The sequence below is a fragment of the Bos taurus genome, chromosome 2 (genome assembly GCF_002263795.3).
Source record: "Bos taurus isolate L1 Dominette 01449 registration number 42190680 breed Hereford chromosome 2, ARS-UCD2.0, whole genome shotgun sequence".
Lineage (NCBI taxonomy): Eukaryota > Metazoa > Chordata > Mammalia > Artiodactyla > Bovidae > Bos > Bos taurus.
The window spans coordinates 130,358,143-130,384,883 of NC_037329.1; the positions used below are offsets into that span (position 1 = coordinate 130,358,143).

General features: G+C 43.9%; 1 protein-coding gene and 1 long non-coding RNA gene across 12 annotated transcripts in view; one reads left to right on the top strand and one right to left on the bottom strand.

Annotated features, from left to right (window-relative positions):
* The window catches only part of ZBTB40 (zinc finger and BTB domain containing 40), a 78,332-nt gene extending 62,443 nt beyond the window's left edge, over positions 1-15,889 (bottom strand). For 6 of the 8 annotated variants that reach the window (XM_005203212.5, XM_005203210.5, XM_059875365.1 and 3 more), the window contains exon 1: positions 15,739-15,889. The gene's annotated coding sequence lies outside the window, so the exon portion shown is untranslated. Of the gene's footprint in view, positions 1-8,202; positions 10,769-15,738 lie in introns of those variants that run through there. The other 2 variants (XM_024975803.2, XM_024975805.2) reach the window with 2 other exon arrangements.
* A 23-nt stretch (positions 15,890-15,912) lies between these two features.
* LOC112442449 (uncharacterized) lies at positions 15,913-26,423 on the top strand. 4 transcript variants are annotated; one of them, XR_003030550.2, is made up of 5 exons: positions 15,913-16,128; positions 23,101-23,187; positions 23,292-23,349; positions 24,404-24,584; positions 24,770-26,422. It is a non-coding gene; the product is annotated as an uncharacterized lncRNA (long non-coding RNA). The 4 variants fall into 4 exon arrangements; XR_003030544.2 differs by having other exon boundaries at positions 24,409-24,584; positions 24,770-26,420; XR_009492292.1 differs by having other exon boundaries at positions 16,118-16,185; positions 24,409-24,584; positions 24,770-26,423.
* The last annotated feature ends 318 nt before the right edge of the window (positions 26,424-26,741 follow it).

Here is a 26,741-nt window from a genome sequence, read left to right on the forward strand (position 1 = left end):
TGCAACTGTATATATAATTGCAATGTGGTTTTAAAATATATGTAAATGCATATATACATATGCATTAAAAAAGACAGAAAATACATTAAAATGCTAACAGTGGTTATCCCTAGGTAGTGTCACTATGGGGGACTTATTTTCTTCTTCACATAGTTCAAATTTTTCTACAAAAAACATGAATTATTTTTATAATCTGCAAATAAAAAAACCCAGGTATATTTGCCTGGCTTCAAAGCTAGTGTCACTTCTGACACACTATACACTCATTAGATATTTATTTATCTCCTACCAGGCACCAGGACTTTCCTGGTGGCTCAGTGGTAAAGAGTTCCCATGTCAATGCAGGAGACATGGGTTCAATCCCTGGGTTGGGAAGATCCCCCTGGAGAAGGAAATGGCAACCCATGCCAGTATTCTTGCCTGGGAAATCCCATGGATAGAGGAGCCCGGCAAGCTATAGTCTATGGGGCTGCCAAGAGTCAGACATGACTGAGCGACTAAACAACTGCAACCACCACCACCGTGTACCAGGCAAGTTAAATGAGATGACGTCAGGGCCCACAGGAAGGGACATATGTCTAGTGTGGGGTTTGAGCCCAAGTCCAGGGACAAGGAAGGCGAAGAGGCATCCATAGGGTCTTTACATCACCGGACACACGACACCGCTCAGCTGCACACTTTCTGGGAGACAGTCACGAGCAGCAGCGTAGCTCACTGCTTACAGGCTGGAAGCAGAGCCAGACTACCTAGGTGTGAAGCCTGAACACCCAGTTACAAGCTGTGTGATCTTGGGAAAATCACCTAAACTCCATGCAGCATAGTTTCCTCATCTACAAAATAGCGGTGATAACAGTACCTCTCTCACTGGGCTGTTGGAAGATCAAAAGAATTAACACAGCTAAAGCACCAGCATTATACGCTCGGGACATAGTAGGTGCTCAATAAATTAGCTGCCAGCATCAGCCTCCCTGTCAGCATCACTACCACCACCTCACCAGCATACTCTCAAGGAGGCAGAGACACAGAAGACTAAGGACCACTGGAAAGGCTGTTTTCTACATCTCAAACTGGCGGCTAGCATCTGCTTCTTAAAGCCTATAGTAACTATTACATTCAACTAATTTCTTTTTCCAGATTCTCTCAATCTCTAATGAAACTCTATTTTTGAGATGTTCTGTAAAATACAACATCCAACTGTTCGGCATAACAAACTGCTTGTGTCCTCTTATCTTTTGTCTAATTCATAGAAACAAGTGATTTTTTTCAAGGCTATTGTAATGGAAGGCAGCTTTGAGAGGCTTATCTGCCTTTCCCCTGCCTTTCTGGGCCATGCTGCTCTGATCCAGTCGTTCACCCAAGATGACTCTTCACAGGCCAAACTGCAAAATCTCCCGAGCAACATGGCCATCGAATGAGTGACTGGGGATTGTGACTGCATTACATCTAATGCCGACCCTCCCAGCCTGCAGAGTCTCAACAAGCAATCACCACTTCAGCGCTTTCACAGCCAACCTCTTAGGTGTTACAGAGGACCCTCGGCTTTGTCACTGTGCTTCTACCTTGATCTGAAAATGTGGATGAGTTCTGAGGTTTTTGTCAATCTGATTATGAGAATACACTTTTCTGCAGTAGGGAGTAAGTCCGGACCACTCAGGAACAAATTTCAAATTCAAAGATACCCATCTAATGTAAGAGAGCTCAGGCAGCTAAAGAACACCAAAACAGGCCGTGTGACTCCAGAGGCTGTGTGTTTACCAGCAAAGGTTTGGCGCACAGGCTGTACAGACAGACAGCTTGCCCAGGGCATTCATCACAGCCCAGTCTCTCTTACCAGCTATACAAATTTAGGCCAGTTGCCTAACCCTCTGGGCCTCAGTTTCCTCATATGTAAAATGGGGATAATATTAGTCATATCTCATGGGGTAGCTGTAAGCATGGACTATACACTGCCAGGCTCCTCATTTCATGGAATCCTCCAGGCAAGAATACTGGAGTGGGTAGCTATGCCCTTCTCCAGGGGATCTTCCCAACCCAGGAACAGAACCCAGGTCTCCTTGACTACAGGCAGATTCTTTACCATCTGAGCCACCAGGGAAGCCCAAGCATTAATAAGTCACTGTTAATGAGTCAACAGACATGAAAGCCTTTCCCGTAACATTGTAAACATTTAGTAAATGTTAAAAGGAAGCATAAAAATATACCTGCCAAATATTCTTTTTACAGTTTTTGGTTGTGTGGTCAGTTCACAGATTTACTTGTTTTTAATCACTTTGCCTCATCACTTACATAAATCACATGTTATCAGTATCTTCTATATGCTATATGTCAAATATTACATTATTTCTAAAAAAGATTTTCTAGACAATCACATTGCTAGTTTCACAGCTGAATCAGCTAAGAAAGGGAGAGAGTTGGGCCTCTCATAACAGCATGCTGGACTGTAATCCTAGAGATTTCACAGAAAGCCCTTAATTCACTGAAAATTAATAGCAGATACAAAGAACTGAAACCACCTGCTCCAATTCTCTCATCTGTAGATGAAGAAACTGAGGCCCTGAGAAGTGTTTCAAGATCTTCCAGTTCACTAATGTTAGAAATCAGACACTTGTGTTTCCTCTGACTCAGATACGTATTTTTTAAGTGGAAAGCAACAAGGAAGACATGATGGAAAAGGGAGAAGACTGATGTAGTTTGGAAGGGTTAAGGCAGCAACCTAACAACGGGAGCTAACGTTTTATGAGGATTATAGCCCAGGCACTGTGACAAGCATTTTGCATGGGTGGCCTTATATAATTTTTGCAAAACCTGCGAGGTAGTTACTATTATTAACTCCCCTTTTAACTGAGAAAGTGGAGGCCTAGAGAGATAAAATGACTGGCCCCAAATCACAAAGCCAGTGAGAGGGAGAGTCAGTAAATGAACCCATGCTGTCTGACTCTGGAGCCAGAACCTTTTCCACTGGATATTGCCCAAGCTTGAGAATTTAAAAAGCATGGAAGCTCTTGATCCTTGAGTCCTTCTCCTACTTTTTTTTAGTAACTTCTCTGTTCAGAGGCAGTGCAGAGACAGACAGCAAATGAAGTGGTTTTTTAAGGAAGAACAGATGACCTTGATTTAGAGCCTACGTGAAGTAAAAGTCGCTCAGTCGTGTCCAACTCTTTGTGATCCCATGGTCTATAGCGTCCATGGTATTCTCCAGGCCATAATACTGGAATGGGTAGCTGTTCCCTTCTCCAGGGGATCTTCCAAACCCAGGGATTGAACCCAGGTCTCCTGCATTGCAGGCAGATTCTTTACCAGCTGAACCATGAGGGAAGCCCTTATTCCCTGTTATTTGAAGAAGCGCCATACACACATCACTCTAGTCCCCTGACTTGTTCAAGGCCACATAGCTGGTAAAAGTGCCACTGGAGGATGCGAACCCCATGCCGCCCCAGCGAAGCTCCAAGACCCATTTCCTGGACTCGTCAGTGGACAGTGTGTGCTTGTCTGTCCAGGAGATCTTCACTGAGCTCAGCCAAAGGCCCTTAACTGGCTTGGAACTACACAGAGTAAGAAGTTCAGCACACTCCTTGCTCTCAAGGAGTTTATGGCAAAGCTGGGAAGGAGACACCACTTTCGGCTTAAGATCCTTCTTTTCTTCTACTTTGTAGTTAAGCAGCAGAAACACTGAAGAGACTATGTGCTGGGAGCCAGCACAGGAGATCCCACCCATGACAAGGTCATGCAGAGGAGACCTGACAGGCAAGGCGGATTAGGACTCGAGGGGCTCCCTGGACCTGCTCAGCATTGACCCTGAAACCAGTCAGTCTGTCTACTGTTTACTATATTATGCCTTTCACCAACTCTTCTGACATTAACAGGGGGCTATCCCCGACCACCTTTCTCTGAAGAAAATCAACTTAGGGCTCTAGTGAATAAGTCTCCTGGGCATGAAAGGAGTATTGAAAGGAGTATTTCAATTCTAACCCCTCTGTTGGCATTCTAGCTTGCTTGGCAGGTTTATTCATACTCTTGCAACTAACCCACATGATTGTTCACAACTTCCCAACCATGAAAGGCACAGGAAGCCTAAGCATTCTAAAAGTCCTAACGGGCATAGAGCCCTTCGAGGGGTGAAAAATTATTAGAATAGTACTGGTGAAGGGTTTCATTGTTGAGCCAACGCTTGCTGCCAAGTCTCCATATCCCTTATCCATTGTGTGCATGGGAGTGCATTAGTTAATATAGTTGGAATGCAGGAAAAACAAGTAGTAGCCTTGGCATTAGCAACATTGAACCTTTGCCTTAATAAGTTCTTTCTTTGTTGTAACCCACTGCACCTTTGCTCCAGAAGAATGTAACTTTAGTACTTTCTGAGGGTGACACAGATTGGAAAAATAAAGAAAAAACACTTTAAGGGAAAACAAGTTTTCTGGTTGACGAACCTTTATCAGAAAAGGGTCATAAAATGTCAATAGGCCTCCAGGTCAGAAGATAATGTACATAACATAAGACCCTTGTAAATGGAAAGGTATGCAGAAAACATTCTGGTTTCGATAAAGGTCAAAACTGATGGAATGTTGAGCTGACTCTGCATCTTTCACTTCTGGAAATGTGTAACTCAGGGTATAAAAGCTCCTTTTGAAAATAAAGCTGCAGACACCGCTTCACCTAAGCTTGGTCTCCCCGTGTCATCTTTCGCCGACACCGTTCATCCTGAGGGTATCCCTGGACTCTGCTGAGGCTGGACCCCGGCAGACTGTGGAGCCCTAACTTCCTGCAAGACTGTCCTATTCCGCTACTCAGGCCACCCTGTGACCTGACACCCCTGTGTCTATTTCATAGATGAACTCCATTTGCCTCTCCTCTCAGTGCTGGAAGCCTTTTCTCTTGTCTTTTAAGAAGTGGCGATTATTTTCGCCTCAATCTTTCTCTCACTCATCACCAAGGATTATGACAAGAGGGTTAACTTAAGGAGCTAACTCAAAAAAAAAAAAGGTAACTTCTCTCTTGCCTTTAACTTTTGTAAAGAGCCTATGGGATTCCATAATATTTTCTCAAAAATGTTCAAAGAAATACATGGAAAATTTCATCCTCAACATTTTGCTGCCCAGGATAAAAAAAAACAAAACCCAGAACTCTAGGGGCCAATTATTCTGCTGTCTTGGACTCTGACCTTAGAAAATCTCCCTCTGGTTTAAATCTGACTGGAACTGAGGGCAGCTGACAGCAGCTATAAGTACCAGCTAGAAGAGCAACTTGAGTCTAGGTGGTCAGATTTAATGACTACCAGGGCTTCGGAGCATCACTCAAAAGTTATAGCACCGCACCGAACTTATGGGTATGGGCTAAATGAGTAAGAACAGCAAGTTTCACTGTTATTTAAATTTATAAGTTTTTACTATGTTCCCAACATCATGCTAGCAGCTAGGTACTCAAAACAGTGACAGGTCTTTAAAAATCAACTAGTATCGACTGCACTAATAAGACCAGATAAAGAGAAGGCAGGGCAAAAGCAGAGAACATAAGAGAAGCGGTAAAGAGGGAGAGAGAGGGGGGCTTACCGTTGGCAAACAGTGGATTGATTGAAATATTGTGATGTGAATTAGAATGTAAAGTGGTACAGAACCCACCTCAGTATCAGCTCTCAGTGGGAAAGAATCTACCTGCCAGTGCAGGAGACAGGGCTTCAATCTGTGGGTTGGGAAGATCCCCTGGAGAAGAAGATGGCAACCCACTCCAACCTCTTGCCTGGGAAATCCCATAAACAGAGGAGCCTGGTGGGCTACAGTCCCTCAGGTATTAAGAGTCGGACATGATTTAGGGACCAGACGACAACCAGCAGGCGTTTAGAAGCGTGGCTCTTGACCGTCTCCCTCGCTTCTGCTTTTCCCTGGCTGGTTGCAGTTGAAAATATAAAAAACAATCTTAATAAGGAAATAAATGAGTTGGGTTCTAAGCCTGACCTTAGCTCTGAAACCATGAGTTACTTAACCGTTCACAATCTGTTTTCTCAAGTGCAAAATGAGTGAACATGTATATGGGAGCTGACTTTTAAGGTTGAAAGTTCCATCATAATTTTTAAATTGGGATAGCGGCATCTATTGCTCAGTCCCTGCGAGGATCACAGGAAGTGATTGGGTGAAGCACCTCACGCGGTGCCTGGCGCTTTCTAGCTGTTCAGTGAGCGGAAGCTCTCGTCACCAACATGGTATTCTGTTGTACTTTTTAAGTTCTGGGATGGGGATTAGAGGAGAACAAAATGAGAACCAGTGAATTAAGACTGGACTTCAGTTCAGTTGCCCAGTCATGTCCAACTCACAGCGACCCTATGGACTGCAGCACGCCAGGCCTCCCTGTCCATCACCAACTCCCGGAATTTACTCAGACTCATGTCCATTGAGTCAGTGATGCCATCCAGCCATCTCATCCTCTGTCGTCCCCTTCTCCTCCTGCCTTCTATCTTTCCTAGCATCAGAGTCTTTTCTAATGAGTCAGTTCTTCGCATCAGGTGGCCAAAATACTGAAGCTTCAGATTCAGCATCAGTCCTTCCAATAAATATTCAGGGTTGATTTCCTTTAGGATAGACTGGTTGGATCTTCTTGCAGTCCAAGGGACTCTCAAGAGTCTTCTCCAACACCATAAGTTCAAAAGCATCAATTCTTTGGCACTCAGCCTTCTTTATGGTCCAATTCTCACATCCATACATGACTAGTGGAAAAACCATAGCTTTGACTAGGTGGACCTTTGTCGGCAAAGTTATGTCTCTGCTTTTTAATATGCTGTCTAGGATGGTCATAGCTTTTCTTCCAAGGAGCAAGCACCTTTTAATTTCATGGCTGCAGTCACCACCTGCAGTGATTCTGGAGCCCAAGAAAACAAAGTCTGTCACTGTATCCATTATTTTCTCATCTGTTTGCCATGAAGAGATGGGAGCGGATGCCATGATCTTTGTTTTTTGAATGTTAGGGACATCTAGCATCTGTAGAAGGAAAACCTCCCTAGAGTAGGTCTTACAGGCTTCCTTCCCACTCTTTTATTCTCTTTCCTTTCCCCTTACTGCTTTATTCATTCCATTCAACAAACATGCACTGACTGCCTACAGTATGTAGGACACAGAGCTAAGTACTGAGAATGGGAAAGAGAGAGAAGAGGAGGGATTCTGAGGGGACAATATAATCAGATGGGCTTTTGGAGGAGGGTATCTATGAACCATCAGAAATGATATGCAAAATTTTTTGAGTATGTGGGTGTATACAACTTCTCTGAGAAGTTCTGGAGGGATTCTAAAATGAATTTTTTTTTTTTTAAAGAATGAAAAGTATAATAAACTGAGCAAGAAGCAAACAAAATTTATATAAGCAAAAACATAAAATACTCTTGAAAAATCACAAAATTAGTCTTGAGGAAATAGAAATATGGACCATGATCCTTGGATAGAAAATTTCAACCTCATAAAGATGGCAGTACTCCCTAAGCTACTTTATAAATTAAAACATAATCTCAATAAAAATACCACCGAGTGTTTCATCTGGAAATTAGACAAACTTATTATGAAGCTCATATGGCAGAATAAACAAGCAAAACAGCCAGGAAAACTCTGACAAGGAAAAACTAATCCCTCCAGATAGCAAAACAAATTACAAGCCACTAAAATTGAGATAGTTTTGTAATGGCGTATTAATTGACAATCAAACCAATGGAACAAAACTGGAAATCCGGTAGGAAACCCAAACGCACATAAGAGTTTAGTAGTATCTGCTAAAGACAGCATCTCAAACCAGTGAAGAAAGGATAAGAGCCTTTAATAAGTAGTGTTACAATAAATGGCTGGCCACTGGAAAGAATATAGGACTCGATCCTTCCTCAAACCAAATGCCAAGATAAATTCCAAATGGATCAGACTCTTAGATTTTTTTTAAAAAAGGTGAAACCATATATTCTTCTAGAAGAAAACATTAATGAATTCCTCATAAATTGAGAATGGTGCAAACTTCCTAACTCTGACTCAAAATCTAAAGTAATACGCTGTAGGGCTGATAATTAGCACTATATAAAGATGTAAAACTTCACAGCAATAACACAACATATGTAAAAGTCAGGCACGTGACAAACCGGAAAAAATACCTTTGTAACTTATACCACAGACATTGGGCGGATATTCTGAACTCATAAAAGGAGAAAACAAATTAAAAGTACACTGAAATATTATTTCTTACCTATCAGATTGACAGAACCCCAAAAACTCTGGCAGCAAGACTTAAGAGAAAAAGAAAAGAAGGGTCAGGCAGGAAATAAAAACTTCAGTGAATGTCCCCTATTACACAGTTCTGATTTTGGAACCATGTACATGGTTTTCATAGTTAAAAAGACAAAATTAAATTTTACAAGGCAATTCTTAAATTTTAAAACAAAAATCAGTCTGATTATCAAGTTGGTGGCATAACCACGTAGAGAAAATAATTATATCAAGAGACTTTGGGACAGTGTTTGATGCTACTGCTGCTAAGTCACTTCAGTCGTGTCCGACTCTGTGTGACCCCATAGACAGCAGCCCACCAGGCTCCCCCATCCCTGGGATTCTCCAGGCAAGAACACTGGAGTGGGTTGCCATTTCCTTCTCCAATGCATTAAAGTGCAAAGTGAAAGTGAAGTCGCTCAGTCGTGTCTAACCCTCAGTGACCCCATGGACTGCAGCCTACCAGGCTCCTCCGTCCATGGGATTTTCCCAGCAAGAGTACTGGAGTGGGGTGCCATTGCCTTCTCAAATAGTGTATATTTGAAGGACAAAAGAAACCATATAAAAAACTAAAACATTCAGCAATCTAATGGTCAGTACAGATAACAGCATTGCTACTTGCCTGGTTAATAACGTGACCAGAGAAATCCAGAGTGAACGAACAGCCCCAAAGCCCCAGAGCATGGCCCACTGAGTGTTAATGACTAATGCTCAAGTAGAAGGGTGAGAGGTGAGTGGAGACAGTGCTAAGAGTTGAGGCTTGAGACAGGCACAGCCAGGGTTTGAGGGCAGCCCAAGCCATGCCAAGGAACCGTGCAGAGGATTAGCCTGGAGAGTAACATGTTCAGATCTGTGCTTTATAAAGATCACAAGCAACAATGTACAAATAGACTGGAGAGAAACAAAGCTGGGAAGTTGGCCAGCCAGCTAGAAGACTGTTGTGGCAGTAATTCAAGACAAGAGAGTACAGCAGCTTTGGCCAAAAGAGAAAGGGGATTTCAATGGGCTTGTAGTCTAAATAAGTGGGTGCCATTTGTAGATGGGGAGTAGAAGGGGAAGGAGAGTTGAAGAGAAGGGGAAGAACACTGGACAACTCCCGGGTTTCTACCTCTGGCAACACTGTGGCGCCATCCACGGAGACGAGGAGCCCAAGAGAAGTGGCAGATGAAAGAATGGCAAGGAGAATGGAGCCCCTTGTGGGGGCAGGGAGCTAAGGAAGTCAAGAAGAAAGACCCAACTGTCAGGCCACAGTCCTAGAAAGATGGGAAACAGGTGGAACTGGAGAGTTAGATTACCTGTAGTAAAATTTTCTCAAAGTTAGAAACAGAACCATATACTGTTCACTTATGATTTTATATTTTTTAAAAAGTCAACCAACCAGTATTTGGAGCCTAAAAAGCTATTTAGCCTTGTGATCCTTTGTTTCTCATCTCCCTCAACATTCCTGGGTCTTTTCCTTCACAAAACATACTCTATGGTATGTCCCAGAATCAGATTCTAGTTACAGCAGAGGTCACCCATGCAAACACCTTCAGGGGTCACAGACGTAAAATCTCTGATGTTTAAAAGTAAGCAACTAATTGGTAAATGCTACATGGGCCAAACTCTGGCTTAAACTGTTTTCTACTAAGGTCCCATTAAATAAATATATATCCTAACATACAGATGGGCTTTCCCAGGAGGCTCAGTGGTAAAAGATTCCACCTGCCAATGCAGGAGATGCGGGTTTGATCTCCGGGTCGGGAAGATCCCCTGGAGGAGGAAATGGCAACCCACTCCAGCATTCAGGCCTGGAGAATCCCACGGACAGAGGAGCCTGGCCGGCTGCAGTCCATGGGGTCGAAAAGAGTCATCACGACTGAGCATGCACACACAGAACATAAAGATGTAAAAGATATTTCCTTCTTCCCTGTTCCCCACCCCGCTTTGGGTACTAATAAAACCAGAAAACATGTCCACAAATTGGCTTTTTCAGAGGTCCTAACACTAGCTAAAGTCTGAGATGAAAAGTGAAAGATGAAAGTGAAGTCGCTCAGTCGTGTCCGACTCTTTGCGACCCCATGGACTGTAGCCTATCAGGCTCCTCCATCCATGGGATTTTCCAGGCAAGAGTGCTGGAGTGGATTGCCATTTCCTTCTCCAGGGGATCTTCCCGACCCAGGAATCGAACCTGGGTCTCCCATATTGCAGGCAGACGCTTTACCGTCTGAGCCACAAAGTCTGAGATGAGTCTGGTTTCAGAGAGCAGCTCTGCTGTCACAGGGGGGCCCCAAGACAAATGCAGGGCAGTGCCCTCTCCCCCTGTGCTGCCCCTCTGAATCTACCCTTCTCCTCCTCTCTCCCCTTTATCCCTGCTTTCTAATCCTGAGAAACTGATTCTATCTTCAGAAAGTTGATGCCTAGAGCCAAAGTACTGGGCTTCTATGCTCTTCCCTTTACCTGTCGGAAGAAATGACTGTTTTATCTGCTTACCAGGCAGCCGAGACAACGTGTCCCCACTCACCAGCCTCGCGTGAAACAACAGCAAGGATCTCTAAAGCATCTCTGAAGCACTTCACTGGGTAAAGGCTTCTGCACAAACATTCAACTATGCTCAACCGGTTTAGACAGGAAACAAAGCCAGAAAAGATACTTTTCCATCTTTGAGGTCAAGGGCAAAGAAAAACAGAAAGTACTGGTTTTAGGGGGACTCTCCTCGCTGTTTCAGTTCAGTGGTGTATTGTATGTTCATTGTCGGCTCTGTACCGTTGGAGGGGTCTAGGACCCACCCCTCTGAGATCTGACTAAAGTACAAGCATACCTCATTTTATTGTGGTTCAAAGACAGTGCATTTTTTACAAATTGAAGGTTTGTGGTAATCACGCATTGTCAGATGATGGTTAGCATTTTTTTACTAAGTTTTTTAAAAAATTAAGGTATGTACATTGTTTTTTTTAGACATAATGCTATTACACACTTAACAGACTAGTATAGTGTGAACATAGCCTTTACATGTCATGTTTGAGAAATTAAGAAATCAAAATTGAGAAACTGAGAAATCAAACAATATATGTGACTCACTTTATTGCAATGGCCTAGAACTGAACCTGCCGTATCTCCACGCTATGCCTGTAATGGGCTCTTTTCCCAGAATTAAAAATGGCATTTACACAAGTCTGCAGGCAAATTCAAAGGCTTCATAGGTCCCCTACAACCTGACCAGATACCCCAGATTAACAAGTTGATGCGGATCAGCAGTAACATATTTACTTTACCTATGGAAATGAAATACTTGATGTCATGATTTTGAGGATACGCAGTTACATAACACTATTAGGGCAATGTTGGGAAAGATAGTTTTCTCTCCCTACCCCTCTCTCCCTTGAGAGCTGTAGGAGTCTTAAAACTGCCCTGTGTGAGTGGAATACCACACCCACTGCGCAACTTAAAGCAAGTGACAGCCTCATCTCTGAATTTAAATGCCCTTAATACTTAAGTCTTTCCTCTCTGTGGTTATAGCTTGCTTTCTCCACGTTATTAGGATGACGGCTTTAGAAGGCAGGCTATTGGAGATCCAGAAAAACCACATATCCCAATTCGATTTCCTCGTGAAAATCAAAGAGCTCACGCTCTTGAAGAGTTGAAAGAGGCTGAAGGGTCACCGCCTCCCCCCAGGGTGCTGGCACAGGCAGTACTCCAGAAGGGTAATGTAAATACTCAGTACGAGGCAACAGGGCACACCAATTTGTTTTTCAATCTATTTTATTTCAGTTCAAAGCATCTTTGCAGACAGATAGTCCAAGAAAACAAGCCACACTGTGGTTATACTCAGTCTTCCTCAATCTCCAAAAGCAGGTGAGGACTGCCCAAGTGTGGCGTGGTTCCCTGCACTGCCTGTCTGCAATGATGCTTTGAACTGAAATAAAATAGATTGAAAAACAAATTGGTATACCCTGGCTTTTCCTGCAGTTTTATATTATCCTTCAAATAGTGTTACCACCTACTCTTTACTGAAACCCAACAGACCCAACTCACAGAGTAAAACTGCAAGAGTTTAAATGCGAAAGTCCCACCCAAACCTAAAATAGCAATTTAATTCAGGGCTTGCTGGTTAACACTGCATTAACACGCCACTCTCTGTTGGGTTCCCTGCTCCATTTGCTGGGCTGGATCCCATCTTCTGGTGACTTACGCAGCACGCTTACTGGAGAGAGTGAAAGTAAAAGTAAAACTTGACACTGCTGACCTTCCTATATACTCTGCTTGGTGTATTACTGCCTCTGTGAATTTTCCTGTTTATGAGCCCAAACATCATCATGTGTCTTTACCTGTGCAAAAAATCTACCTGCTTCAAAGCATTCAACATTCTGCTTATAGTATGCAACATTATTTTGAAAACTTTTAGAGGAAACCCCAAATCATTTGCAAACAAATTCTAAAATTACTACCAACTAGAATAAGCCTATCATTTGCTTAGAATGAAGGAATGCAAATATTTTCAAGCTTAAAACACCAAAACGATGAAATACACTCTACAGACACTTGTGCAATTTTATTAAAAAAATTAAACCCCATTTGGAAATGTTCCCCTCTTAACATAAAGAAAAAAATGAGACCTGTCCCCTCCCGCAAAGATAAAAACATACACACATATACCCATGCACAAACACACCCTCAAATTCAACTGTAACGCACTTCTAAATTTTTGTTATTATTTTAGCACTTTGAGTGAGCTTCTCTGGTGGCTCAGACTGTAAAGAATCTGCCTGCAATGCAGGAGACCCAGCTTTGATCCCTGGGTCAGGAAGATCCCCTGGAGAAGGGAATGGCTAACCACTCCAGTATTCTTGCCTGGAGAATTCCATGGATAGAAGGGCCAGTGGAGTACAGCCCATGGGGTTACAGAGTTGGACAGGACTGAGCCACTAACACTTTCACTTTCCAGCATTTTAAGTAAGTTTCCATTTGGGGCCAAACTTGGCTGTTCTAACTGGAATTCAGCAACATATGTAACAAAACACACACAAGAGTCCTCTGGTACCATTATCCATTATCCACATGTATCAGATAAGATGATGACTTGTAACTGGCCCAAGAGATGCCCCTTTTTCAGCAATAACGCTGGGAACAGGGCCAGGACTCAGAGCACAGAACTGTGAGACCCAGCACAGTCACCGGCTTCTTTCAGCCCTGTGCTCTCCAAGTTGGTGCCGTCTCACAGTGCTTGAACTGCTGATAAGTTCTTCCTCCTCAACTCCTTCCCCTTTCCCTTCTTCTGAACTGGATCCTAGTCACTGCACAAGTTTCAGCCTAAACTACCCAGAAGAGAGGCCTCTGGGGACAGGCGGTCTCCCAAGTCAGCACTGCTTCGCTTCCTTTACAGCAGCTGCCACAACCTGGAATGACTTGGCTATTCTTTTAATGTGTTAAGACACTGGTTTTAAGTCCATGTTTCATCCTGGTAATCCCAGGCACACTGCTGTCTGGTAAACAGCAGCCACGCAAATATTTGCTCAATGAATGACCTGTGTTTATTTAATATTTACCAAATGCCAGGTTGTGGGCACTGGCTAGCAGCTGATGTAAAAACAAGCAAGGTGTGGCACCTGCCCTTGAAGACCTCCCAAGCAGTAGGAAAGATTTAGTAAACAGATGGGTAATGCAGGGTGGTTAGTGTGATCAGTTTAGGTTCAGACCCCAGCTCCCTTAGGCATTAGCTATGGAACCTTGGGCATCTCTTCCAACTGCTTCCTCATCTTTAAAATAGGACTATCAATACAACCTATGCCATAGTGTTGGTGTGAGGAGTAAATGACAGGCTATGGAAATAAAGCACATAATGCAGTCCTTGGCACACAGGAATCAGTCAATAAAAATTAACTATTAATTTGACTATAAAGACGCTATGACAGCTGTATATGAAATTATCTTTGATTACCTGTATGCCATCTGTCCAAGCCTCTACAGAATTTAGTTCCACGGAAGGGCAGAGATGACATTGATCTTGTTCACCATTGTATTTCTATTTCCAGGAGTCTGAATCATTGCTAGTATTTTGTAGGCACTCCACAAATACTGAATGCTTAACTAATGCATGCATACAAGCATTGGGTACTCTGAGTCTACTTGTTAGTTAAACTAGTGATGAATAGTTGGGTTTGGGAACAACTCCTATAAAAGAACAAAGTCTAAATTAGAAAGTGGGGGTGCAGCAGAAGTTTGATGATTTAGCCAAGTAAGAGGAAATTTTCATTTTGAGGTTGTAATTAAAATCCACAAACCATACAAAGATTTGGCTTCCATTCCAAGGAAGAATCAATAGTGCCAGGTTGACAGATCTAAAAGAATAAAATCTGAACAGAATGAGATGGGTCCCCAGGCAAGTGGCACCCAGGAGCAACTTGCCAGAGCCGTAATCTATGACGCTCTAAAACAGCTTAACCTCTCAGAACCTGGGCTTTCAACCCACGCAAAACGGACACATGGACGGACAAAAGTTGCTGGCACAAAAGCGCTGTGCATTAATATAAATAAGTATCTGGCTTGCTGCAGGTGCTCAGTAGATGATACTGTTATTCAAAGGAGGGGAAACAATTCCATTTTGAATAATAAACCAATAAAGCCAGAAGTAATGGGAGCCAGAGTGTGTGGTTAACTACAGAGCTCTGGGGTGCACAGGGCAGTTGTAACTCGAGTTTCCCACTCGGGTGGGAAGGGGCCTGAGGAGTCCCTGAAGCCTGAAGGACAACACTAACCCAGCCTACTTGTGTCTACAGCTGGTCCTGCCACACTGCTGCGAAAAGGCCAAAGACAGCGTCGGCTTTGGGGATCAAGGCATCAGATTTAATTCTTGCAACTACTCAAATTCGCTCTTGCACGAGGAAAGCGGCCATGGACAAATATAGAAACCACGAACACGGCTGTGTTCCAAGAAAACTTCACTGATGGACACCGGAATTTGATTTCCTGTTAACTGTCACAAGTTATGCGAAATACTTTCTCCTTCAACCAGTACAAAAGAAAAAAGTAAAACCTTCTTAGCTCCCGGCAGACAAAAAAAAAAAAAAGGGAAGGGAGGGGAGCGGCGGCTTTGGGCCAAGGGCACAGTTTGCCGAGGCCCGGAGAAGGGTAGGGATTTTAGGGGGGCGGGGGGAAAAAGTGCGAGGAGCAGCTGCGAGGAGGCCTCGGATCACGCCGAGCAGTCGGCGATGCGGGGCGAGGGCAAGTCCCCGGCGGAGGGCGGGCCCCAAGCGGGGCCTAGGCCCGGCCGAGCATTCCGGCCGGGACCCCGGGGCAAACCCCTCGGCCTGAGACGAGAGCGGGGCCTGCGCTCAGGAGTGTGGGCCGCTCCGGGGGTGCGGTAGGGGAGTTCCAAGTTCCCCCCGGGGCGGGAACAGGCGGCTGGGAAACTCGGCAGGGCGCAGCGGGCTTCGCCAGGCCGAAGGGTCTCTGCGCGCCCCTCGTTTGGGGAGCCTCCCGGCCCTCAGCGGCAAAAGGGGTCTCCAACGCGGAGTCCCGGCCCCGTTTCTATGGTTACCTGTTCAGGACCGATTCAAACTGCCGTTCTTTATTGACAGCGCCATAGAGGACACGAACACTCCTACCCGAAGGGAACAATAAAGCTTTCTCCATTCAACAGCGCCAGAGACGCCAGAGGGCGGCCATCTTGAGGCCGGCGCTGAAGGCGTATGAAGAGGGGGAAGGGGCGGCCCGGCCTGCCTCGCGCGCCACAGTCACGTGCTGGGGGAGGGGCGGGCCTTACGGGGGGCGTGGCCTGCGTCGCGCGCGCGCGCGCGCGTGCACTCTACCAATACAAACTCGCTCGGACCCGCCGGTTGCTAACTCCTTCTCCGACCTCTGACCCTTGACCCCTCGCCCCCCTCCCCACACTCTCTGAGGAAATTCTAACGGGTTTCCACCAGCCTGGGTGAGGCCGCGCTAAGGTTCTCTCATTTCAAACCACGGAGAGAATTAGGCACCAAAGGTTTCTTTCCACTTTTCCAAAGACAAGTTCACTTGCAAGACAGAGACGTGACCCAAGCCGAGTCCCCAAACGCCTCGTTGTTGGTGGAGAAGCTTGGCTCGGACGTTAAGAGGCCATTTTAGGATCCATGGGTTTGGGGGTGAAGTGATAACTTTGCTTTTGCTCTGTTTTTCTGTTAACATGCTGTCGCACCCTATGCATTCCAGTTGGGGGCTCCTCTTGCCACCTTCACACAGCTGGACAGATGAAATCATATCCAAACCGCTGCTGCTAAGTCGCTTCAGTCGTGTCCGACTGTGTGTGACCCCATAGACGGCAGCCCACCAGGCTCCCCCAGTCCCTGGGATTCTCCAGGCAAGAACACTGGAGTGGGTTGCCATTGCCTTCTCCAATGCATGAAAGTGAAAAGTGAAAGTGAAGTCGCTGAGTCGTGTTCGACTCTTAGCGACCCCATGGACTGCAGCCCAACTGGCTCCTCCGTCCATGGGATTCTCCAGGCGAGAGTGCTGGAGTGGGGTGCCAGCTGGACAGATGAAATCATATCCAAACAGTGTCAGATAAATTAAGTCACATCGATGCCGGCCCACTGAACCCCACAATGTCATTCTGTCCCTGACAGGCAGCAGATTTTTCTTTCTGCCAGTCATGCTGCTCGAATCTAGTTGTCTCAGTACAAGGCCGAGTTCCCTCTTCGGTTACAGCTGTTCCATCCCCAGTGTCAAAATTCAGTCGTTCTGAAGGATGTCATTGTTGGACCCACTCCCGTCACCTTTTTAATCATAAATTCAATCTACTGGGCAAAACTGTCATTTGCATTGTTGCTACCACCCAGTTCATCATCTTCTACAGTCACTGTCCAGTATGCGGCCTCCCCTCTCTGTGACCACAAACTTGTAACAGTTCCTGTGCACTGCAGCAATTGGAATGTGTGCTCAGCTGTCACCCTTTCAGCTGTTTTCAGCATCATTATCACTCAGCTACTTTCACTGCCACACAGTCAACAATTACAGACCCCAACTGGATAGGTGGGCTTCCCTGGTGGCTCAGACAGTAAGGAATCTGCTTGCAGTGCAGGAGACCCCGGTTAGATCCCTGGGTCGGGAAGATCCCCCCTGGAGAAGGGAATGGCTACCCATTCCAGTATTCTTCCTGGAGAACTCCATAGACAGAGGAGCCTGGGTGGCTACAGTCCGTGGGGTTGCTAAGTGTTGGACCCGACGGAGAGACCAACACACACAACTGGGTGTGCAGGGTCCTCGTTCCTGCCCACTTAGTCACTTTCACTAGTATAGTCATGTGGAACTGTCACATTAAGAGTCAAATTTAATGGAGATGACAGTCACTTTTGTAGTCACTAGACTCACACCTATAGCTATTGTGTCTCCTAATCGCTTATTTTCACGATCTCTGCATTCTCCTTTGGTGGGAGCACTCAATACCACATTGTCAGATTTAACAAACACGTAGAGTGCTGCTTGGCACATAGTAGGTGCTGTCAAAATATTTATCCAATCAGTCAAATTGTTAAAGAGCAGTGTTATTCCCGAGTTACTGTATGGAAATGTGGATGGCTTGAGGTTTATTATTCTCAAGCAACAGAAATAAGTGCAGACACAATCTATGCTCCCTATTTAAGATTGAATCCTGCAGAGACAAGAAGGAGAAAGCAAGAGAAATGTGGATATGTTGAATTCCTGGGATTATGGTTATACAGAATAGGATGAGATTTTAAATAAGTTTTTGTTTCTTATTTTAAGGACTATACGTTTGTTGTAAAGTATAGAAAATACAGAAAGAATTCTTTCCACCTAAAGGTTTGTTTATTTTTTAAAATTTTATTGAAGAATAGTTGATTTACAATGTGGTCTTAATTTCTGCTGTACAGCAGAGAGATTCAGTTATAAATACTGATGTATATTCTTTTTCATGTTCTTTTCCATTATGGTTTATTATAGGATAATGAGTACAGTTTCGCATGCGTTACAGTAGGACCTTGTTGTTTATCCAGTCTATATGTAATAGTTTGCATCTGCTAATCCCAAACTCCCAATGCCTACCCCTACCCCCACTCCACTGCTTGGCAACCACGAGTCTGTTCTCTATGTCCATGAGTCTGTGACTCTCTTTCTGCTTCTGTGTCATAGAAAGTTCCTCCGTGTCATATTTTAGATTTCACATGCAACTGATAGCATATAGTATTTGTCTTTCTCTTTCTGACTTACTCTGCTTAGTATGATAATCTCTAGATCCATCCATGTTGCTGCAAAAGGCATTATTTCATTCTTATTTATAGTGAAGTAGTATTCAATTTGGAGAAGGCGATGGCAACTGACTCCAGTACTCTTGCCTGGAAAATCCCATGGACGGAGGAGCCTGGTGGGCTACAGTCCATGGGTTGCTAAGAGTCAGACACGACTGACCAACTTCACTTTCACTTTCCACTTTCATATATTGGAGAAGGAAATGGCAACCCACTCCAGTGTTCTTGCCTGGAGAATCCCAGGGACGGGGAAGCCTGGTGGGCTGCCGTCTATGGGGTCGCACAGAGTCGGAAATGACTGAAGCAACTTAGCAAGCAAGCAAGTATTCAATTGGATATAGAAGGACATGGGAACCCGCTCCAGTATTCTTGCCTGGAGAATTCTATGGATAGAGGAGCGTGGTAGGCTACAGTCCATGGAGTGGCAAAAAGCTGGACACGACTGAGTGAATAACACTTTCACTTTCTTTCAGTATTCCATTGGTACTTGTGTGTGTGTGTGTGTGTGTGTGTGTGTGGTGTGTATACACACATACACCACATCTTTATCCATTCATCTGTCAATGGACATTTCCATGTTTGGTTATTGTAAATGCTGCTCCTGTGAACATAGGAGTGCAAGTATGTGTGCTTAGTTGCTCAGTCATGTCTTATTCTTTGTGACCCCATCAGAGGATGAGATGGCTGGGTGGCATCACCAACCTGATGGACGTGAGTTTGAGTAAGCTCCAGGAGTTGGTGATGGACAGGGAAGCCTAGCATGCTGCGGTCCATGGGGTCACAAAGAGTTAGACACGACTGAGTGACTGAGCATTCTTTGGCATTGCCTTTGGGATTGGAATGAAAACTGACCTTTTCCAGTCCTGTGGCCACTGCTGAGTTTTCCAAATTTGCTGGCATATTGAGTGCAGCACTTTCACAGCATCATCTTTCAGGATTTGAAATAGCTCAGCTGGAATTCCATCACCTCCACTAGCTTTGTTCGTAGTGATGCTTTCTAAGGCCCACTTGACTTCACATTCCAGGATGTCTGGCTCTAGGTGAGTGATCACACCATCGTGATTATCTGGGTTGTGAACATCTTTTTTGTACAGTTCTTCTTGCCACCTCTTCTTAATATCTTCTGCTTCTGTTAGGTCCATACCATTTCTGTCCTTTATCGAACCCATCTTTGCATGAAATGTTCCCTTGGTATCTCTAATATTCTTGAAGAGATCTCTAGTCTTTCCCATTCTATTGTTTTCCTCTATTTCTTTGTGTTGATCGCTGAGGAAGGCTTTCTTATCTCTTCTTGCTATTCTTTGGAACTCTGCATTCAGATGCTTATATCTTTCCTTTTCTCCTTTGCTTTTCGCTTCTCTTCTTTTCACAGCTATTTGTAAGGCCTCCCCAGACAGCCATTTTGGTTTTTTGCATTTCTTTTCCATGGGGATGGTCTTGATCCCTGTCGCCTGTACAATGTCATGAACCTCAGTCCATAGTTCAGCAATACGTGAACCGTGAACTTCCAGATGTTCAAGCTGGTTTTAGAAAAGGCAGAGGAACCAGAGACCAAATTGCCAACATCTGCTGGATCATGCAAAACGCAAGAGAGTTCCAGAAAAACATCTATTTCTGCTTTATTGACTATGCCAAAGCCTTTGACTGTGTGGATCACAATCAACTGTGGAAAATTCTTCAAGAGATGGGAATACCACACCACCTGACCTGCCTCTTGAGAAATTTGTATGCAGGTCAGGAAGCAACAGTTAGAACTGGACATGGAACAACAGACTGGTTCCAAATAGGAAAAGGAGTACATCAAGGCTGTATATTGTCACCCTGCTTATTTAACTTATATGCAGAGGACATCATGAGAAACGCTGGGCTGGAAGAAGCACAAGCTGGAATCAAGATTGCCAGGAGAAATATCAATAACCTCAGATATGCAGATGACACCACCCTTATGGCAGAAAGTGAAGAGGAACTAAAAAGCCTCTTGATGAAGGTGAAAGAGGAGAGTGAAAAAGTTGGCTTAAAGCTCAACATTCAGAAAACGAAGATCATGGTATCTGGTCCCATCACTTCATGAGAAATAGATGGGGAAACAGTGTCAGAGTTTATTTTCTTGGGCTCCAAAATCACTGCAGATGGTGACTGCAGCCATGAAATTAAAAGACGCTTACTCCTTGGAAGAAAAGTTATGACCAACCTAGATAGCATATTCAAAAGCAGAGACATTACTTTGCCAACAAAGGTCTATCTAGTCAGGGCTATGGTTTTTCCAGTGGTCATGTATGGATTGAGAGTTGGACTGTGAAGAAGGCTGAGCACTGAAGAATTGATGCTTTTGAACTGTGGTGTTGGAGAAGACTCTTGAGAGTCCCTTGGACTGCAAGGAGATCCGACCAGTCCATTCTGAAGGAGATCAGCCCTGGGATTTCTTTGGAAGGAATGATGTTAAAGCTGAAACTCCAGTAGTTTGGCCACCTCATGCGAAGAGTTGACTCATTGGAAAAGACTCTGATGCTGGGAGGGATTGGGGGTAGGAGGAGAAGGGGACGACAGAGGATGAGATGGCTGGATGGCATCACTGACTCAATGGAGGTGAGTCTGAGTGAACTCCAAGAGTTGGTAATGGACAGGGAGGCCTGGCATGCTGCGGTTCATGGGGTCGCAAAGAATTGGACACGACTGAGCAACTGAACTGAACTGAACTAAACTGATCGACTGAACTGATAACTGATACTAATGCCATCCAACCATCTTATCCTCTGTTGCCCCCTTCTCCTCCTGCCTTCCATTTTTCCTGGCATCAGGATCTTTTCCAATGAGTCAGCACTTTATATCAGGTGGCCAGAATATTGGAGCTTCAACATCAGTCCTTCCAATGAATGAATATTCAGGGTTGATTTCCTTTAGTAATGACTGGTTTGATCTCTTTGCAGTCCAAGGGACTCTCAAGAGTTTTCTCCAGCACTATAGTTCAAAAGCATCAATTCTTCAGTACTCAGCCTTCTTTATGGTCCAACTCTCACATCTGTTCATGACTACAGGAAAAGTGTGAAAGTGAAAGTCACTGAGTTGTGTCCGACTCTTTGTGACCCCACTACTGGGGTGGGTAGCCTTTCCCTTCTCCAAGGGATCTTCCCAACCCAGGAATCAAACTCAGGTCTCCCATATTGCAGGCAAATTCTTTACCAGCTGAGCCACAAGGGATGCTCACAGGAAAAGTGTAAAAAAAAAAATGGGGAAAAAAAAGTTTTGATGATATGGACCTTTGTCTGCTAAGTGATGTCTCTGCTTTTTAAAACGCCGTCTAGGTTGGTCATGGCTTTTCTTCCAAGAAGTAAGTGCCTTTTAATTTTGTGCCTGCAGTCACCATCTGCAGTGATTTTGGAGGCCAAGAAAGTAAAATCTGTCACTGTTTCCACTTCTTTATTGTCTGTTTGCCATGAAGTGATGGGACCAGATGCCATGATCATGGTTTTTTGAATGTTGAGTTTTAAGCCAGCTTTTTCACTCTCCTCTTTCACTTTCATCAAGAGGCTCTTTAGTTCCTCTTCACTTTCTGTCATTGGAGTGGTATTATCTGCATATCTGGGGTTTTGATATTTCTCCCAGCAATCTTGATTCCAGCTTGTGATTCATCCAGCCCAGCATTTTGCATAATGTACTCTGCATATATGTTAAATAAGGGAGGTGACAATATACAGCCTTGACAGACTCTTTTCCCAATTTTGAACCAGTCTGTTGTTCCATGTCCAGTTCTAACTGATGGTTCTTGTCCTGCATACAGGTTTCTCAGGAGGCAGGTGAGGTGGTCTGGTGTTCCCATGTCTTTAAGAATTTTCCACAGTTTGCCATGATCCACCAATTTAAAGGCTTTTGAGTATTCAATGAAGCAAAAGTAGATGTTCTTCTGGAATTCCATTGCTTTTGCTATGATCCAGTAGATCCTGGCAATTTGCTCTCTGGTTCTTCTACCTTTTTTAAATCCAGTTTGTACATCTGGAAGTTCTCAGTTCACATATTGTTGAAGCCTGGCTTGAAGGATTTTGAGCATGACCCTGCTAGCATTTGTAATGAACACAATTGTATGACAGTTTGAACATTGTTTGGAACTGCCTTTCTTTGGGATTGAAATGGAAACTGACCTTTTTAGTCCTGTGGCCATTGCTGAGTTTTCCAAATTTGCTGACATATTGAGTGCAGCACTTCAACAGCATCATCATTCAGGATTTTAAATAGATCAGCTGGAATTCATGTGCCCATTGGTCATCTGTATATTGAAGGATTGCTTTAGACATAACAATGAATGCAATTCCCCAACATACTCACACATGGTCAATGGAAAATGGCAGCAGTTCCCCCATAATTGTTCCCTTGATGTTTTGTATTATTAGAAATTCTCATGAAAATGACTTGCCTACAGCCCATGAAGAATAGCATAAAGAGATGGAGAGCAGTGTTCCTGGCTTCTGGCCAGCCATCATATGGGAGAATAAGAAGCCAAAGGTGGATTCTCTAAGGACCTCCTCTCTTGGGAGAGTCTCAAGAGTTTTGGAGAAATAACTTTGAGAAATTGTACTTCTCAATCACCAAAAAGGACCTAGCTCTTGACCATCAGGGGGAAGGTGCTTGAGGTTTCTTCACTCTCTTTTCTACCTTAACAGAAAATGTTCCCAGGCCGATGCCTGAGGTTGCCCCAGTTCAACTGCCAACTGTCTCCAGAATGACTACTTCAGGCCAAGAACACTGAGGTAAGTAGAACGTCAGCCTTGCCCCGGTAGGAGATAACACAGCCAGGGCCACTGCTACCACTAGTGATACAGTCACTATTTATCTCCCTCTTATTTGCTGCCAGGTGCCATGCCACGTTCTACCTAGATTATCTCATTTCATTCCCATAGCCACCAAATGAGGTAAGTAATATTGTTACCTCCTTTAAAGAGGAGAAACCAGACTCAGAGGAGGTAAATCATTTGCTCAAGGTTACACAGCGATTAATCAGTGGAGTTGAGGTTAAAACCTAGCAAGTCTGACTCCAGAGCCTTCACTTCCCTCAGCCCCCAGAATAATGACATGTGGGTTTTACAAAATATATATGTTTGTTATAAAGAGTTCAAGGATTAGAGAAACATATAAAGAAGAGAGTTAGAAACAGAATCACTCTAAATCCTACCACTTAGCAGTAACATATCATTATAGATGAGTATTTCTCCATCTCTGAGCAAATATATGTAGGTACGTAGATGGGGAGATAATGACGGTAATAAGGACAGTTTCCTTTCAATAAGCACCATGAGCTGGACACTGTTTCGACTGCTTTCTGTGAATTAACACATTTAATTTACTCAGAAAGAGATGGATAGACATAATTTTATTAAAATGAGCTCATTTAACATATTCAGAGTTCATATCAGCAGCCAACCACCTGGTGATGTTTTTCCCAAAATCTGGTTCTTTCCTCAGTCTTCTCTCCGCCTTCCAATCAAATCTTAAGCCCAGAGTCCTTGGGCTGCAAAAGCTGTGTCTTTAAATAGCACTCTCTGCACAGCTGCCGCCTGGTCAAATGTCTCTGCTGTTCCCCAAGGCGGTGGTGTTATTTGTAGAAGTGAAGTTTGCTAGAGGCTCAGCATATGCTTTTTATCTGCTAGAGTAGGTATCTGGGCCTTAGCCTTCTTTTCCCTGGCTTTCTAAGTGTTAGAATTCCACTACCCTTTTCTTCAATCCAAACGAAGCTTGTCTTCAGATCTTGCCCAGTGGAGGCCAGAGAGTCTCAGATGAGGATGCTGTTGGAATTTGCCAAATGACTCAGAAAGGTCAGCTTGCTCATCCATCCGAGATGACAAAAAAACCAAGAGAAGGGAGAGACTACCTCGATCCAAAGGGGCTCCCAGCCAGTAAGAGTCGAGGGTACTTCTGTGGGGTCTGGTCTGCTTATGTCTTATATCGTGAATCTCAATTTCTCCTGAGACAAGAGGCTGTATTGTATTCAGCCTCACGGAATCAACATCTTTGGAGATGGCTCACAGGCCCATCGTATCCATCTAATCCAAAACAGAAGCTGTAATTTTCCAGCCCAGTCTGCTTCTCCCCTGCAGCTCCTGAGCTCAGCGAGAACAGCCCACCCACCACTCTCTACCTGATCGCTTGGGTAAGACAGCTGGGAATTGTCCTTGACACGATTGTCATTCACCCTCAACTAGTCACCAAGTCTTGTTGATTTTACCTCTAAATATACTCTGTTTCCATGGCCAGAGTTTGAATGAATTTTATCTCTCACCTATCCTCCTCCTGCAGTTTTATTAAAATAAAATTATCCTTTACTTTGTTCTGCAGACAGAGGCCAGTGTATTCTGTCATCTCATCGAGAATGGACTTTATTAAATATAATTTACATAAAAGAAAAAGTGTACTCACTTAAAATGCCTGTATGTGTGCCTGTTAAGTTGCTTCAGTTGTGTCCAACTCTTTGCGACCCCATGGACTATACCCTGCATGGGATTCTTCAGGCAAGAATACTGGAGTGGGTTGCCATTTCCTTCTCCACATTTAAAGTGGCATTTTGGCAAGTACATACACTCATGTAACCATCACTATATCAAGATATAGAATATTTTTATTTTTAAGAGCAGTTTTAGGTTCACAGCAAAATTGAGAGGAAAATATATAAATTTCCGGTGTTCCCCTATCCCCACGCATGCATAGCCTTTCCTACCATTAGCATCTCCCACCAGAACAGCGCATCTGTGACACTTGGTATACCTACATTCACAGACCCTTATCACCCAAAGTTTATATTAGGGTTCACTCTTGGTGTTGTACATTCTGTGGGTTTGGTCAAATGCATAATATGTATCCTACTCCAGGGGATCTTCCTGACCCAGGGATTGACTACCCCAGTACTCTTGCCTAGAAAATCCCATGAACAGAAGAGCCTGGCAAGCTATAATCCATGAGGTCCCAAAGAGTCAGACATGACTTAGGGACTGAACGACAACAACATAACATGTATTCACCACTGTAGCATTATGCAGAGTAGTTTCACTGCTCTAAAACCCCTTTGCTGTACTCTTGAAACTAACACAGTATTGTTAATTACCTATACTTCAATATAAAATAAAAAGTGTTAAAAAAACACAAATGTTGCTTAGTCGCTAAGTCGTACCCGACTCTTTTGAGACCCCATGGACTGTAACCAGCCAGGCTCCCCTGTCCATGGGATTTCCCGGTCAAGAATACTGGAGTGGGTTGCCATTCCCTCCTCCAGGGGATCTTTCCTCCTCCACTGGATCTCAGTGACCCAGGGATTGAATCTGGGTCTCCTACATTGGCAGGCAGGCAGGTTCTTTACCACGGAGCCACCGGGGATCACTATGCTGCTTCTGCATCACTTCAGTCGTGTCCGACTCTGTGGGACCCCATAGATGGCAGCCCACCAGGCTCCCCCATCCTTGGGATTCTCCAGGCAAGAATACTGGAGTGGGTTGCCATTGCCTTCTCCAATACGTGAAGTGAAAAGCGAAAGTGAAGTCGCTCAGTAGTGTCCGACTCTGTGCAACCCCACAGATGGCAGCCCACCAGGCTCCCCCGTCCGTGGGATTTTCCAGGCAAGAGTACTGGAGTGGGGTGCCATTGCCTTCTCCAGAGATCACTACCCCATTATAAAATAAACAGTTTTAAAAAATCCCACAAATATATATACTGTTAATAGGATTTTCTTCAAGGGAGGGAATTTAATTGCTGAAAACAGGGAAAGAGACAATTTTTCCTATAAACTACTTGGTAACTTTTGAATTTTGAACTATTAGCATATATTTCCTGTTCAAAAATTATTGTAAAAATGAAAATTTGTAAACCCACCTAACTGCTTGACATCTGTATATAAGGCAGAGCCTGAGACTTGCAGATGGCTTTTCACTTTTCTGCTATGTATTTGGTAATGATTGATTTTTTCTAATAAATGTGTTCATATGCTATGTTTATAATTTAAAAATTATATTCATCAAGCTATGGTACATATACACAATGGAGTATTACTTAGCCATTAAAAAGAATACATTTGAATCAGTTCTAATGAGGTGGATGAAACTGGAGCCTATTATACAGAGTGAAGTAAGCCAGAAAGAAAAACACCAATACAGTATACTAACGCATATATATGGAATTTAGAAAGATGGTAACAATAACCCTGTATACGAGACAGCAAAAGAGACACTGATGTATAGAACAGTCTTTTGGACTCTGTGGGAGAGGGACAGGGTGGGATGACTTGAGAGAATGGCATTGAAACACGTATAATATCATATAT